An 18,032-nucleotide genomic window follows, 5' to 3' on the forward strand; every position below is an offset into this window, starting at 1 on the left:
CACACACACACACACACACACAGCCTTGCCTTTAAATCACTTGAGCACTAAATCCAAAGAAGAAGCAGTTCCAGGTAGTGACCTCACTGGTTAATCCCCTGTGATTGGTTAATGGTGAGCGAGGGCCATTTTGCTCCGTTTGCCTCACTAATGAACCACGTTCTTCCTCTTCCTTTGTCAAAGGTCCTTCATCATCTTCCACTTGTCTGCTCCTCATCGCCTCCAGTACATCAGATGGTTCTCATTGTTAAACTCTGCAAAATGAGATCACCTATGACCGAACAGAAACTCTGTACTTTAGTTTCAGGAACCTATGCATACTAGTACTACATTCTGCTTCACAATACAATATATGGCTATGATAAAACTAACTACTTACTGTTGTTTAGTTGGCAGAGCTTTGAAAGGAGAGGAACTGTTTTTCTGTTTTGGTGGCATTCTTCTTTTAGCAATTCCTTAAAATCTATCCCCTCACAAAATTGAGTGCAAGGAGACAATAAGAGAGTTATCTAATGTAATGAAATCTAACATCAACTAATCTAATCCAAATCCAATCCATATAATCCAAAATCATGTTAATATACAAAACACTAGTTTGATTCATTGCTTTATGATGGAATAAATCCAGCAGCTCTTGTGGATGGAGTGAAAATGTCTTTAGTTTAAAGTTTAAAAAAATTTGTTTAACAAAATCCCAGTTACAATATCTGTTGAACATGCAGTAAGAGATGAAGTGTCTGGATTAAGATAACAGCGCTGCATTTATCTGTCTTCAGGTTCAATCAATCAGACTTCATTTTAATGAATCTTTTTCTGGAACGGATTGTATCCAAAATTGAAATCATGTCGCCCCAGCGTGCGAGACAGAAACGTCCCGGGGAGATACACCTTGTTCTCTAAATATTACAAACTAATCTGCTGCTCAATCCCAGCAAGCACAAAGACTTCATTATCATTACTGCCGCATCGATCGCTTGGCCTTCTCAGCAAGTGGCCTCCAGCTATCCATCCGTCCAGACTGCAGTGTGTGTGTGTGTGTGTGTGTGTGTGTGTGTGTGTGTGTGTGTGTGTGTGTGTGTGTGTGTGTGTGTGTGTGTGTGTGTGTGTGTGTGTGTGTGTGTGTGTGTGTGTGTGTGTTTCTTTTCCCCCAGGGGCTCCTGTCTGTAGGTCCTGGGAATCGAGTGCAGCGGCACAGAGTAAACACAGCTGAGGTCATATAGCAGGGGAGGGGGTATACAGTTAGGTCGACGTAGACAGGGTCAGTTTAAGTGAGAACGTCACATCCTAATGTTGACCACACACACACACACACACACACACACACACACACCATGGTCCAAATGCCTGTGCTGCTTTACATGCGTGACACACAATCTTACTCAGATTTTAAGTCAACTGATGCTGAATTAAAAACATCTAAATTAACAAAAACAAATCAAACATGACTGATTTGACCTAGACAAAAGAGCATCAATGTTAATTCTTGATCAGTTATCACACAAACACACACACACACACACACACACACACACACACACACACACACACACACACACACACACACACACACACACACACACACACACACACATTCAGGCCTGCAGCACCACAGTGGCTCCATCCCCACGTGTTTGCATTCAGCAGCTTGTGGATGAAACAGGAAGAAACAGGAATGGCGAGACAGAAGCGACATGAAAAATGAAGAGCGTCAGATGAAAAATGAAGCGAGATCTCGACTTCACAACATAACAGAGAAACGAGCAAAGTTGATTTGTGTAAAAAGGCACACAATGAAACAGCAACTACATAAAAGGATTGAGATCTGTGTTCAAACAATGTGGCTAAGCATGACATGGGGGGGGGGGTGAGTGTTGCAGAAGTAGCAGGTGGTGTGATATGACACAGCTGAACTTGATCAGGCAGAGCTGCATCAGATTGTGTAATTAAGACTTCACGTATTTATCCTCCTTTTCAGTGACATCTGGGGGCCTGCAATCAATCAATCTATAATTCAACCAACCAATCAATCAAGCAATCAATCAAAAGTTGAACTGAAGTGTTTGGCACCAGCACTACTTTTATGAGAGCCCTCATAACGCAGTCTCCAGGTCAATAATGTCACGTTCAAGTTGTAAACTGAAGGAGTCTGAAGTGTCTGTTGTTTGTGAGTCGTCTCTTGTTGTCACATGGTCCCCGTATACGTCGTGTCGACCTTCTTCAGGCATTTCTGTGTTTTTCCTCTCTGAACAGCCTCATCAGGAACAACCTTGTCTGTTTCTCTGGAGACACTCGGCAGTATAGGAGTGATAACATTCTGACAGGTTGAAGGTATCAGCTGACCTTTGAAGACGGCTCACCGCTGCTCCATGCCCTCGCGGGGTTAAAGGTCACAGAATCATTAGTGAGGATGGTACTGTCTGGCCTGCTGGAGGATCTGCTTCTCCTCACCTCACCACACAGGATGTCACCAACGACGATGGAGCCCGACTGGATGGGATGGATTTCCGCTCCGTTTAACTTTTTTAGATTTTCTTGATTCTTACGTTTGAGAGCCTCAGCAGTCTCAAATGGCTTCTGTTTATACAGTTTAGTTAACTTTATTCCTGTGTGACAGGATAAATACGCTGGAACACTTTAGTTTCAGATTTGGATGCAGCAAACCAACAAACTGGACGCCTGAAAAAGACCTGAAGGATTTTTGATTTGTCTACAGAATATATTTGGGAAACATGAATATCATAAAAATGTCATTTAGTGCTGGGAAGGCTTTGCATACATGTGTATCAAAAGCATGTGTGTGTGTGTATATGTGTGTGTGTGTGAGGGTAAGGGATGGCTCCACAAAGGCGGATATTTACTGGATGGTAAAGTTTGCTTAATTTCCAGCCTATTTGTCATCATTGAGGTGTGAGGGTGGTGACCAAGATTGTTACACAATAAAGTGTTTCACCACGACTCATGTCACACACCCGCCCGCACGCACGCACGCACGCCCGCACGCACGCACGCACGCACGCACGCACGCACGCACGCACGCACGCACGCACGCACGCACGCACGCACGCACACTCTGCTCGCTCAGCTTCCTCAAGTAGCAGCACGTAGACATTGGAGCGGAAGGAGGTGATGTCACACAAATCTCTTCCTGCTCTTTTTTTAATAATAGGAAAGGAAGGATGAAAGGAACAAAGCAAACACACAAAGGGACAAGGAGACAAGGAAATGTATGCAGAGGGTGATTGATCGAGAGGAGAAGAAGAAGAGAACAAACAAACAGGAGAAGAAGGAGAGGAAGAAGAAGAAGGGTGGGGAAGAAAGATGAATGAGAAGCAACGAGAGAAGGAGAAGAGAAAGAGGGGAAATTGCTTATGAATGTTATTGTGTTGAATCTAGTGTGTGTGTGTGTTTGTGTGTGTGTGTGTGTGTGTGTGTGTGTGTGTGTGTGTGTTTGTGTGTGTGTGTGTGTAAACTCATGGGTCAGACGTTATTATGAGCAAACATTTACAATTCAGTGTTTTATACCGTATATAGCGCACCAGCCTGGTATTAAAGACCTGCCACTGTTTGTGTGTGTGTGTGTGTGTCGGCTTCACTCTTTCCCACCTGATGAATTGGTGTGATCTATGACCCCCTCCACCAGAGTGGTTGATGGTGAGTCATTACCGTGAGGATCTGGGCTAAATAGTTGAGCTGCAACGAGACACATCAGAATTTTTTTTTATAATTCATTACTGCAAAAAGTAGACTGGCTTGGATGGATTTAGAGAGCAAAACATGAAGCTAAAAGGGCAACGTGCACATAATGACACATAAAATAAACAAGTAAACACGTCACCAAAGCTTCTCAAACCTTTTCTCCTTTCTTATCATTTTCCATTATAAATATCTTACAGAAATCAGTCACCAAACCAAGAGAGAGAGAGTGATAGAGCGAGAAAGAGAGAGAGAGAGAGAGAGAGAGACAGAGAGAGAGAGCGAGAGAGAGAGATTATAGGAGGCCTGAGGGTAAATCCAGGATCCTAATCGAGTAAAGGCACCAACTCCATGAGTCTTAGCTCGATTCCTTGTTTTGTCGATTCATCTCATTGAATCTGATTTGGCAGCCATATTGGCCGTGACCGCGGCTGCTCGCTTGCTGATGTGAATAGTTTGTCACGTCTTGAAGAGAAACGCAGGCCTGGACCTTCTGGTGGTCAGATAATAAACTACTCTTCCTCCCTCTTCTCCTCCTCGTAAGATCTCTCTCTCCTCCAGACTTCCATCCATCATGGCTTTGGTCTTTGCCCTCGCTCCTGTCAGTGGGGGGGTGGGGGGGCAGTGGGGGGGGTGTATGGGGGGGCGGACAGTGGGGAGAGCAGGACCATGCTTCAATCGACTCCAACGACGTACCCAGAGAAATGCAGTCCAGCCACTGAAATGACCCATTACAACGTCATTTGCAATAACAATGCACCAAACAAGTCAAGTCAATATATCTGAGAAGAGATCAATGAGTGAAATCAATGAGGGAAATGATTTATGAGGCCACTTAATTGATTATTATCGATTTTTGGTGAATGACAGCAAACAGTTAAAGGGAAATAGATGCAAGCAGGGACATACATCAACTTCACAATCAATTAACCTGAATCATGTTTGGATGTCGTAAAAGAGCAAAAAGAGTTCACTCTTTATAAAGCTTGTCAACACGCTACAGAAGCAGGTAGTTAGCCAAAGGTGAAAGTGTGTGTGAGTGTGTGTCTGTGCTGTTTGCTCTGTGATGGATCAGGGACCAGTCCAGGCTAAACCCACTGAGACAGGAGCTCAGACCCACTGAGGACAGATGGAACGCAGTCAAATGTCTTCGAAAGAGTCTTCAACAGTGAAATTACAGCACCGAGCATCAATCATCTGAGGTTAAACGATCACACAGGGAGCTGATGAAGCTCATAGGAGGATATTCTACAACAAAATAAATAATTTATCCTTTAAAAAGCTGCTACAGGCTTAAATCTCTAATAACAGCTCTGCAGCCACATTGATTGGCCAATCAGTGTGAGTGCATTCACGTTTCACATTTTCCCTTTCGAAGTTAATAAAGCTCCCAGACTGCTGCTTGTTTAATGTCTCTCAAATCAGAGATATAAAACCCATTAGCTCACTGTGCAGCTCAGAGTTTCCAAACACACTTCTGAAGTTAATTCACATTGAAATCATGCAGTTAATGCACGATTATACCACTTTAAAGTATAAAGAGCTGCATTTTAAATGGCCTTTATGATGGTCACTTGCACATAAGTCGTTGCGGCTGATGAATGCTGTAATTCTATATAAGTCAGCAGCAGACCTTCATCTTGTCGCTCTCATGGTCCCTGGACACTTTGCTGCTGTCCACAGTGACAAACAGCTTCTGAATCATGACATTGATCCCTGCAGAGGAAGCTGCCATTGAATTGAACTGTCAGCTCAGTAACAACGATGGGGGGGCTTTCACTCCTCTCCCACCTCTTGGGATTTGATCAATCCACTTAAGAGTGGCTCAGGATGGCTTAAATGAAGCACAACTTTTCACTCCCACCCTGACGCACGCACGCACGCACGCACGCACGCACGCACGCACGCACTGTAACAGACGCACCCCTAATCCACACTGGCTGCAGAGACGTATGAAAGACGATCCGTGTGTTTACTTGTTGACCTTTAAATGAACTGGCAGCAGCTCTGCCACCCATGGCGCAGGCTCCCTCCCTGTGTGTGTGTGTGTAGGCTGAATTGCTCGACGTGATTATTCGGCTGTTTTGGAAATTTTCAAAAACACAAGGGGCGATTTGAATCTCGTCAACCCAACAGGGGCTCAATCTGTGTGTGTGTGTGCGTGTGAGAGCATTAGGAGGTGATAATAACAGGAACACCAACCTACATAAAATATACAGATTGAGACAGATGAAGGATCCAGGGAATATATATATTATATTCAGTTTTCTTCGCTGGAAGCACGCTGAGCTGAGACCTCTTTCTGTGTAATCCTATCTGAAATGTGAATTCTTGTGATGGAAAAGTTGCAGATTCCCGGCTCGCGGGTGTGTCAAAGTTGTGAACTTGAAAAAGGTGATAATCACTCTGAAGCCATCAGGATATTTTGGGGTTGTGTCACTTTCTGCTGCACAGAAACTCACTGCTGCCTTTCGTCGTCTTGTTAAATCAGAATGCCCTGAAGGTAAATGATGCTTAAAGGTCAGCTAACGGTGTCAGTTATAGGCTCATCCGCACGTCCTTCATGAGACGTCTCTCTGCGATGATGTCATCAGTCCTCAGTGACCCTTGCAGCTGGTCTCCTTGGTAACGTTGACTCATTTCCTGGATGCAGCGATTGGCAGATTTTGAGGGAATCAATGTTCCCTTTGGGATGTTCTTAATGAACTCTGTCTGGCACTTAGTGTAGATTGGAGCTCAGCCTCAGGCAGCACGATGCTCCATATAAATGTCTCCAGATTCATTCATTCATTGTGCATGTAGAATGTTGGATAAAAGCTTTGTCTGTACCAAAAACGCTACATCTCTTTAAATGAATCAGTCTATCCCAATCAAGTTATGTGCACATTTGCGCTCCGAAATCATTATTGTGGGTCAAAGTTGGTGGTGGCGCCAAAGAACAATAACAAATTTGTCAATGACTTCTGAATCTGCCAAAAATAACAACTTTGTCATTTGTTTACCACAAACCCTCCCTGGTCTTTTTGTTAAAGTGTCTCGTGTGTGGATTTATTTCCACCCAGAACACTGAAACACACTCTGGCTTCAGGCTGTGATGTGCGTTGACTAATTGCATTGTAAATAATTACTGGGTTTCATTCCATCATTTGTACAAAAGTGACAACCAATAACTGATAAAAGCCATTTTAAAGAACTTATGTCACTTTGTGAGTCCCCCCAGGCACACAGTGTTTGTATTTGGACCTCCAGCAGGCATTCAGCTGATGGTTCTGGTAAGTCAGTGTCCAACAGACAGATGGAGTGTTATCAACACGCCGATGAGTCCTTCATTCAGAAAAGGGAGCGAGCAGCCTGCTGATGCACGAGCGCAGTTGAGCGACAACATCCTCAGTCTGCTCCCATAATGCACAGTGCCAGGGGAGGAAGCGACGCATTGACTGACCTCGCGATTGGCTCGCTCTGTCTCTCTCTACCTACCTCTCTCTCTGACACACGCACACACACGCAGATGCACAAGCAAATTTAGTTAGCGATGATAAATGACATTGACATTGTGCATACAGTTGTAGGATATTTTGGAGATATTTTTTTATATAGAAAGAGGGGAAAGAGGAGAGAGAAAGATAGAGAGAAGGAAGGAAGGTTGTATTATTATTACTATTGTTGCTAAACATTATACATAGGCCCTGAGGTAGAGTACAAGTAGATTGGAATTGCAGTGATGTCATAGGGTACATACAGTTCTTACAGGATGATGTCAAGCAGCAATGTAGGCTAGTACCAATCGCATCATAGCTTGTGATATAGAGAGGGAGGAAAGAAACAGAAAGAGAAAAAAACAAAACAGAGAGAGGACATTCCACCCAGGAACCCCACCCAACCCCACAGTCACACAACCCCGTCCTGGCCCGCCTGGGATGTAAAATAAAATGAAAAAATAAAATAAAAAGGAACTGATCGGTGTTCTGATATTCAGTCACTGGTCTGGCATAGCCTGTAGATCTGAGAAGTAAGAGAGAAAAGGTTGCCATCTCTGATAGAACTTATCAGCATGGCCCCTCATAGTGTACTTGATTTTCTGGAGTCTAAGAAAATACATTGTATCCTTCAGCCATTACAAAATAGAGGGAGGGGTGACGGATTTCCAATGCAGGAGCAAGCATCGTCTAGCAAGCAGAGAGGTGAACAAAATCATTTCCTTTTGTGGGGTGTTAAATTGCCGTAGGTGTGTGTGTGTGTGTGTGTGTGTGTGTGTGTGGATGTGTGTGTGTGTGTGTGTGTGTGTGTGTGTGTGTGTGTGTGTGTGTGTGTGTGTGTGCTTGTGTGGGAAAAAGACACATTTCTGTATTTTGGATTTCAGTGTTTTTTACTCAGTAGTATGTCAAGATATGAATCAATTAGTCTGCATTTCAATGTAAAACCAAGCAGGGACTGATGAAGTCAAAAAGCAATGACAGAAAAGACCGCATTGTGTGTGCGCGTGTGTGCTTGTTTGTGTATGTGTGAAACATGGATGGTTTCATCACTGTATCACACAGCACAAGACATGACAGAAAAAAGAAAGAAGAAGGAAGAGAAGGAAACAAAACAGATTGGAATGATGAGGACAAATCTGTGTGTGTGTGTGTGTGTGTGTGTGTGTGTGTGTGTGTGTGTGTGTGTGTGTGTGTGCTTGTGTGTAAGCGTGTGTGATCATTTGGTGGTGCACTGTAGCTGCACTGCTGCGCTGCCACGGAGTTACGAGGAGATATAAAGCCAAAGCAAGATGAGTCGACACCTCAGACATAGAATTAAGAGTTGGCCAGCTGAACGGCCGCGGCCACAGCAGGTGTTTGGATCAGAACCTCCACCGCTGATGCAGCTCACAGGTCTGTGGAGCATCAGGTTCATCAACTGAGCTTGGCCGAGGCCTCCTACGAGAAGCTTTATTATAGATCAAGGTGGAGGGAGAAGAGCGATGTCGCCATAGATAAAGCTTCTCCATAAATCTATGGGTGTGAAAATGCACAGGGCAGTTTTTATTTAACATTACACACACAGTGGTCACCCTGAGGTCACACCTGAGGTCACACCTGAGGTCACACCTGAGGTCACAATGTGCAATACGACTCTGCCTGCTCTCCAAACCATGTTTAATCACAACGACATACACCAGCATCCAATCCAGACAAAACAGACTTCAAAACATGACATCATCAGCCGCTTTCTTCTTCACTTGCTGTAACGTTCAAGCTTGAAACGTGAAACCAGAGCTGTAGGCCTGGGGACGGGCCAAACAGCGATCACTCCAGGAGTTAACAGCTGCTCAAGATGAAGAGCAAGTAAACTTCACTGCTTCAAACAGACATGGATGTGATATAATAAATATGAACTCATAGATCTTTGTTTATGGATCGCTGAGTCGTCGTTATCTTGATCAGAATGTGAAACAAATGCACATTTTCGTCACGCCGCCGAGACCCAGATAAGCAGCTTCAACCACCTGCCAATCACTGTGACTGAGGCTCCACTCCAGCAGTCCGTTCCCACCGTGCAAACCCCTGAGTGAGGGAAAAAATGGTACGAGTCTATTATTTCTGTCAGCCTGTCTTCAAAAACGGATCCCTTGTCTTCCTCGCCATCATTTGGAGGCACCAACTCAGGCACAGGAGTATTTCAAACCTCCCTTAAAATAACTTGAATTCAACTTAAATTGTCGCGGCACCTCGCTGACACCAAGAGAAGCAGCAGAGACGCATCAGTGTGTCTTTTTTATTCGCCATAAAAGTCACGCTACCCTGAGACAATGCTGACGAACAATCAAACAGAATTATTCAAATCCTCAGCAGCATTCTTCTGCACGCTCCCTTGTTTCACCTTGATGTCGGGGTGACGCTGTGGTTCCAGCAGTTTTCACTACATAATACACGCATCTGTCACTGTCAGACGACTGCGACGTGTAGCCGGCAGGGAAAACATCAACACAACTTCAAAGCGCCACTCGCACTCGCGCGCACACACAGAGAGTCCCACAAAACACCAGCCAGTATGTACAAACACACAACACGCCACATCCCTGAGGGAATCACACACTGGCTTTGTTACGATGTCCCTCTGCTGCTGTCTGCTTGTGGTTGAGCTCTCACTTCATTACGTCCCCCAGGCGCATGCTTGCCATTCTTTACTCGCCTTCTAAAACTGTACTTAATGTCGTATTGATGTTGTTATTTCCGAACCGCAAACCGGCGTGTGTGCATGTTTGTCGCTGCTGAGTGTGACGCTCCGGATCAGGCTGTGAAACTTCCAGCGTCCCTGTTTTTGTTTCAGTCTTCAACTAGACACACATCAGAGCTTAGAATGCACTTTAACAGAAGCGTTTCCCAGCTGTGACTGCTGCACACACACAGAGCCAAAATCAGACAACAAAGGTGGCGACCTGGATGAAAACAGTGTAGGGAATGTCTGCCCGTTATAACACACTGCCCCTCAGGGAATCTAAGTCAGACAACCTCCCCCTGAACTGTTTCCAGTTGCTTTAACTTGGGTTACAGTTGCACCACAAACAGGTACTTCACTTTGTGATACTCCCGGCTGTGTCCAGACGCATCATTTGTAAAGGACATTTCTTACTATTAGGGGACATTCGTGAGTGCATCATCCAGGAAAGAGGTTTGATCCACGCCCACACAGCTGCATGAGGAGAATTAAATGAGGGCGAGACAGACGACTGCCTGGCACGATAAGAAGCCCTGTAAATCTGCCCACAGTCTGTGTGTGTGTGGGTGTGTGTCTGTGTGAGTGTGTGTCGCTTTGCATCACCTTAGGGAATTAACTTAGTGGTCAAAACAGAGGTGGTTGCTAATTTTCTATCTGTCTGCATTCCTTAACCTGAAGAAATAACAACACAACACTCAAAACAGGTTTCCTGACAGTGCTGGACGCAAACAATGAGCCAGGGCGGCAGTTCAGATTTAGACCTTTAGACCTCTTTATATCATTATATCATATAGTTTCACCAAGCACGCCTTCTCCCATCTGTTTCACCCCTTTGAAACGTAGATTAGATCCAGCTGTTTGTGTGTGCGCGTGTGCGCGTGTGTGCGTGTGTGCGTGTGTGCGCGTGTGCGTGTGTGTGTGTGTGTGTGTTATAGAGTACAAACTTTGCCTGTCGTAGTTGTTGTGATATTTTGTGGTATTGCACCTGTAGCTGCATGTTTGCCTGGCACAGATTGTCAACAACACGTCTCTTAGTTCATCATAATCGTCTGATGTCATAGCTGGATTGTCTTCACATGGAATATTAGCTATGCCCCCCCTCCCCAGCTCACAAACTTGTCAGAATCTCAGTTTTCTCCTTGCAGCACCCACGCTTAGCCACTTTTCCACAGCCTAATGACGAGCTAAGGCATGACAGCAGACAGAGGAGCAGCCACCCACTCGGGACACCCAGCTTGTCACTGGTGCATCAAGACTCAAAAGCCTTCGCCCTGAGCTGCAGCGGAACACAATCCAGTGCTCATGTAGAGGTGCAAGAGAGTTTCACTGCTCTCGCAGTGCAAAAGACTCTTTAATTCTCAGGCAGACATGAGGGGGGAAAAGGCCCAGGAGTCATTAGATCAATGCTGGGAAGGAGGTAAGAAGAGACTGATAAGGCGCTGCCAGAGAAGAGAAGAACCTCAAAAACGGAAGAGGAACAACAACATCTTTTCCATTCGACCGAGACTCAGGAAGTTGCACGCCTTTTCAATTTCATCAACAACCTTACACCCACATTTCGGCATTGCTAAAAGAAGATTCTTTAAATTGAGAACTCCCGTTTTTTTAGTCGCACATTTAAAACCGAGCAAATTGAAAGCGAGCAGCCAGCTGTGCCGAGGCACTTAAGAGTCTCTCTGAATGTGATTTTCTTTTCTCGCTTGTCAGCTCCTTTCCTTCTCTCTCTCTCTCGTCTCTTTCATGTGTTCATGTGTGCGGGCGTATCTCGTCTTTGAGGATGCTATCACAGCATCCCCCCCCCCTCCCCCCCCGCCACCCCACCCCACCCCACCCACCCACCACCACCACCACCACCACCACCACCCAACACCCAGACTCGACATGACAGGGCGATGAACGAGCGCAGGTGATGGAAGGAGATGAAGCGAGTAGGGAGAAGTGATTTCATTGCCATGAATGTGATGGTGCTGAGCTATATGGGGCCCAGCTGAGATTTATGGGGCCCAGCTGAGTGTTCAAATACAACAAAAAACTAATTTAAACTAATTTTTTTTAGACTTTGCTTTTGATTTTAAATAATGACACAAATGAAAGTGATGGCTTGGATAAAGGAGTGATACAACTCAGAAGTGATAGTGAATAATTGGATTGTAAGGATGTTTCCAGCATGCATGTCAAGTATCACAGGTGTCACTGAGCCGGTTTAAATAGAGAAAAATACCAATTTGCAAAATGTATTTTCACCCTGAATGTTACAGACTCAGAGAAAAACACAAGTTGCTACCATGAGGTCCGAAGAGACGATGTCATGAATGCAGTGCTGGTGTCTGTCTGTCTGTCTGTCTGTCTGTCTGTCTGTCTTTCTGTCAGCGATAACTGAAACGGTTGTTATCGGATTTTGTTTGAACTTGGCAGGTCAGCTGGGGTCAGGACCTTCACAATCTTTCGCAAATACGTAGGTCAAAGGTCAAGATCTCAGACCAACATTAATGAATGGGCAATGTACAGGATCCTCGGGCGCAGCCTGATTAAATTAGCCTTACATTCTTCAATTCAGCTTTAAAGGGCAAAGTGCCATTGAGCAAGACGCTTAGACATTGTCTAGGTTTGACACTGAGAATCTCATGACCTGTTTGGATTGACAGGTGGAGACATTGAACTGGGAAACATGCTGCATCCGGACTGAAGGAATGCATTAGTCAGGAATGGTAATTGTTGTCATGGATTGTTGACATTGTATCGAGAATCAGAATCAGAATCAGAAGAATCAGAATCGGAAGAGCTTTATTGACACGTAAGTTTTCACTTACAAGGAATTTGTTCTGGTCATGAATGCGATCAACATATAAGAGCAACAACTGTGCAAAAAATGAAGTTAAAACACACAAAATTAAAGAAGTTAATTAAAATAAATTAAAGGTGCAAGTTACAAGGTACAAAGGTGCAAGTACCAATTGTTCTATGTTTATCTGTAGAGCAATCCAGACGATCACACACGAGGAAACACTTTGAGCTGCTGTCCCTGAAGAAGATGAACCTAATTACACTCAAATGTTTACCTTCACCTTACCAAACAATGAAAGTACATAAAATGAGTGAGCCAGTAAACCGTGTAAGCAGGAAACATTTTTCCCTGCAGCAGATACGGGCCAGTGGAACATGGGAATCCACCTGGTGCATAATTGTTCTGTTTTACGTGCCGGGTTTTCATTCCATTCTCCAATTGGCATCTGTTGTTTTCCGCTCGTGAGCAGCCGGCCTTGCCATTCCTGCTCCAGCTGCCTGGAAAACATGACAACATCTCCAGAGCCCGGGCAGGACCAGGGGCACCCCGCCTGCTGTGTGGCCCATGAACGCTGCCCCCTCACTGGACTCAGACGGCTCCAGATGTCCCCCCATGGATGTCCTGTGGAGGCAGAGTTTCTCCAAATTGTGTGTGTGTGTGTGTGTGTGTGTGTGTGTGTGTGTGTGTGCCAGCCACACTAACAGCTGGTGGACTGCCAGACATCATAGGATGAGAATATTTGACTGATCTTGTCTGCAGATGCTCAGCATATATGGGTGTGTGTTTTGTGATCTCTGCACACTTACACACCCACACACACACAAAAGTAATCAATGCACCTGAGTAGAGACCTGAGCCCGAACGTTTTTATTTAGCTTTTGTTGTCATTAGAACTGCTTATTTGAAGGAGGACAGCAGCCCTCAGAGAGCTCATACCTCTGCCAAGGCTGACACACACACACACACACAAACACACACACCAGTATGTACACAGCCACAGGTACACACGTCCCTTGTGGTGTTGTGCTCATTAACTTTATTAAATCCTATAATTTTATGAGCCTTCTTGCTTGTGGTCTTGATAATGGGTGCAACTATACTTTATCTGAATACACTTGGACAGTGCGTGTACACAGGAAGAGGAAACACACGCACACACACACACACACACATACCCAGAGAGATAGTTTACCTTTTTACGATACAGATGGGGAACTACATATCATAATAAAACACACACTGCAGGTTTGCATTAAAACTTACGGCCTCATCTGGGTTCCCTTTGTAGTCCGGCCTGAGCGGCTCACATCAACACACACGCTCTAAAAAAACAAAACAAAACAAGCGCTGCAAAAAAGTTGATGTAAGATGCAATAAAAGTTTAGAGAGAGTAATATAAAGTCAGTAAGGGCATGACGAGTGCGTGCCAGGTACGTCTTCCAGGGCTCCTGCGATTTCCCTGTGGGCTTTGATGCATCTGCAGAAGGTCGGAGACTTTGATGGCTTTCATATTTCTGAGGCTGGAACGTTTCCCACTGGGTGAGAGAGGGAGGGAATATTTGGGGTATTGTATTAAAACTAAGATATAGTCATATAGAGGAAAGATCGAGAGAGTGATTGTAACATAGCGATGACCTGGGCACCAGAAGGAAGGAGGAAACGAGGAAGGCCGAAAACAACATGGAGGAGGACGGTGGAGAAAGAGAGAGGCGAGGCGGGGGACATGGGAAGAAGTGTGGGTGAAGGTGGCTGACAGGAGAAAGTGGAAGAACTATGTGGAGGCCCTATGTGCCATTAGGCGCGAAGAGGACAGATGATGATAGTCATATAGAAATGGATAATAAAAGTTGAGGCCTCTGGGTGAGGTTGAAACGTTACGTGATCAGAAGAAGGAACACCTGTTCATTCTGCCTCTGTTGCAGTTTCAGTCAGCGATGATCTCACTGAAGTTTCATCCCAACGGTTCCTTGCTTCCTTTTCTAAAGCTTCATAGTTACAGTTTGAGCCACACCGCAGGGTTTCATCACAAGGGGTCAAAGGTCAGAACGGCAGGTGTTTGATCAGAAGTGAATGGTTTGCAAATCCACAAGCAGATCAAAAGTCAAAACTGGCAAGCAGACAAATTATAGGAAAATACAAAGATATGACTTGAGTTGAGTGTGACTTGGACCCACACTATTGGGAGACACACACACACACACGCACACACACACACACACACACACACACAGCACACAGCACACAGCACACAGCACACAGTTCCCTTCTTCTGGTATGCTCCAATGTTTGTGGCAGCCCCTGCAGGTGTGATGAATAACCAGCTGGTCTCCTGCAGTGTTTACAAAGCAGCAGGTACAAGCTGGTTCACTGCTTGATGCATCAGCAAAGTGAGTGTTTGTTTGGCTCACGACTTCACAAGTTCAAGCACGGAGGCATTTGATCCGTCACCTCACATGGGGGCATCCCAACAAAGGTCAGGAATTGGACTTCAAAGTGACTATTTGTCAGTTTATATGAATTAAAAATAATATGTGCACATTACCTTCTGTCATTGCCCTCTTACAGTGGTGAAAGGTCGCTGAAATGAGGTTTGAACTACAATAAAGATGGAAGAGATGGAACATAACCTCCCTGGCAGAGGCAACGACTCGATGACAGTTGCAGCGTTGCTATGATGCACTGTATGATCTTGCCCACACATTGGGCCTCCACCATCAGGTTTACAAGCAACAGGAGGGTCATGACACCCAATGAAACGGTTGATTTCACCCTTTCAAACACGCAGCATGTCCACACCATTTGCTTTTTGCCAAAGCTCGCACCAAAAAACACACTGGACCGTGAGAGCCATCGCCGCTCCAGATGGCTTACCTGTTACCTCACCATTACCTCACTCTGAGACACGACAAAGTGAGGGGAAGGAGTGCACGACGGCCAGAAGGGAGAAGGAAACTGTGCTTTTACGACAGGGAATTTATACTCTCTCTCTCACACACACACACATTATGAGGCTTTATGAACCAAGGTTGATTATTATAGTCTGACACCACACTTGGCTGCCCTGCACTGTAGCAAGAGGGGAAAATATTGCCTACTTATGTTCAAATCTTCCTGTATTTACATTGTTTTCGCATTTACTTTCTTTTGTTTTTGCGTACGTCGGCGCTTCTCAATCCCTCAGAAAGTTTAAAATCCCTGCTGCTGATGTTTGATTATGATAACACCCTCATCTGCTCTATTTTACTTCCCACGTCTCTTTATTTGCTGCTGCCGCTGCCACCGCCTGGTTCCTCATTAAAGATTCATCTGATCAAATCATCTATTCTAAATAAGCAATAATCCCTAACACTATTTCCACCACATACCTTATTAAAGAGCGTTGACATCACACAGATTTATCCATTTACAGTTCCTCCTGTAGTTTCCCTGTGTGTGCTGTGTACAATACAGTTTGGTCATCATGTCAGTGCATAACAAGTAACTTAGGAAACAGTTAAGTAGTGAAACTTCATGTAGCAGTTATCGATTATCCACCAGATAAGACGTCACGGATGGAATCATTGCATGTGTAAGACATTGGGGGATCAAGTGATTGACGGGAAACGGAGAGGAAAGTGATATAGCACCGACTCAACTAGATGAAGCCTTCAAGCCGGCCGTGATGGATCATCTCTCACTCTGAATAGATTCATTCTGTGCAGCTGTGCAGACACCAGAGGGGGGAAATCGAGCCCAGCAATGGAGAACACAGAACTTCACTGTGAATCTATACATCCATCCATCTCTGTGTGTATGTGTGTGTGGGTGAAGGTTTCCAATGTTCGAGGTCACTGGATATTTTACCATAGTAGCTCAAGGCAATTTAAGATTTTTCCGACACTGGTCCGAATAGTTCTGAGGTCAGTGATGCTGTTTCTTCTCTGCTTCTTCTCTTTTCCACACAGCTCGACTCTTCTGAAAGTTGATCTGTTTGGTTTGTTGCTGCGCTCCTCATCCCAAAGTTTCCCAATTTATCACAAACTTCCGGATCCTTGACTGCACCATCTTTACAGGAGGGTTCTGCCGCTGCCCCACAAATTCAGTTTCCGTGCCATACCAGGACACACGCATCCCCACAATCCACATATGTTTGTATGTATACACTTTACACATGATGGGCAACAGGTGTATCACTGTAAACAACAAGGCATTACCCAACAGGTGCTCCAGCTTTAGCAGACTGAGACTGAGACATTATAGCTGAGGGTTCCTCATTAGCTGCAGCTGTGAATGATTAACTTCCTGTGTGTTTACAGGGTGTGCGTATGTGTGTGCGTGCGTGTCAGAGGGAAAGAGAGTGAGCTTGAATGTTGGGGGGCCTTAATGTGAGTTAATTTTCCATTCAGATGGAAGAGATCACTGTAAGTAATTAGTGTACTCTACAGGGTGTATCTGGTGATAAGTGTAGCACATTGATTTAACAAGCCGCCAGATACTCCACAACACACACACACACACAAACTGCAGGAAAGCACTAGATCCACAATGCAGTGTGAAGGCAGTCCAACACAAAATACCAAGACCACATGACGGAAACTGTTAATAGCTGTTTGTGTACAAAGTGCAATAAAAGGTGCAGCCTACTTGTAAAGAAACTGCTAATGGCTGACAGCAAATCTTAAAGTAGGTCAATGCAACGCAAACACCAAGAGTTTGACAAATCTGAGGACACTTACAGGTACGTAAACTGCAGCCTCACTCCAGGTTTACAATTTGTAAATAAGCCTATACAGGAACAACAACAACAAACTTCTATTCAGTATGAACTCGATGAAAACATTTTCCTCTTTTTTGCCTCAGTGTATAGCTTTAGCTCCATCCGTGAACTCATCTGAGGTAACTGAATGTGGTTTGGTGTCAATACTGCATAATTGCGTCTGGAACAGGAGCAGGATTTGCCCACGTTGCTCTCATATATAAACGGCCATTTAAGTAGACGTGGATTCTCTGATTTTTCTGTAAGTTTTGATGTTATAGTAAAATCCCTCTCCGGCGCTGTGAACGATACATTTTTGCTTCCTCTTCTCTCATTGGCCCTGCAAACCTCTGGCCGACTTCCTCTGCGCTCACATGGCTTCCTGGCATCACGCCAAAGCTCTTTCGCCCGACGTCCCATGGCCTATAAGGCCGTTCTGCTGGCTGTCCCGTGTGAGAATGGAAACGAGGCCCTATGGACAGTGACCTCACCACAGGAAGAGAGTGAAGGGTGTGTGTGCAGAGCCTGGTTGAAATGCATTGTCCCATGCAGACCAGACATTTCTCATAAGAACCTAAACACTGCCTTTATATTTTCAGAGCAATTTTTAATGTGTACATGTCC

This window comes from Genypterus blacodes, unplaced genomic scaffold (genome assembly GCF_046128005.1).
Source record: "Genypterus blacodes isolate CSIRO-AG114 ecotype Tasmania unplaced genomic scaffold, CSIRO-AGI_Gbla_v1 ptg000036l_1, whole genome shotgun sequence".
Taxonomy (NCBI): Eukaryota; Metazoa; Chordata; class Actinopteri; order Ophidiiformes; family Ophidiidae; genus Genypterus; species Genypterus blacodes.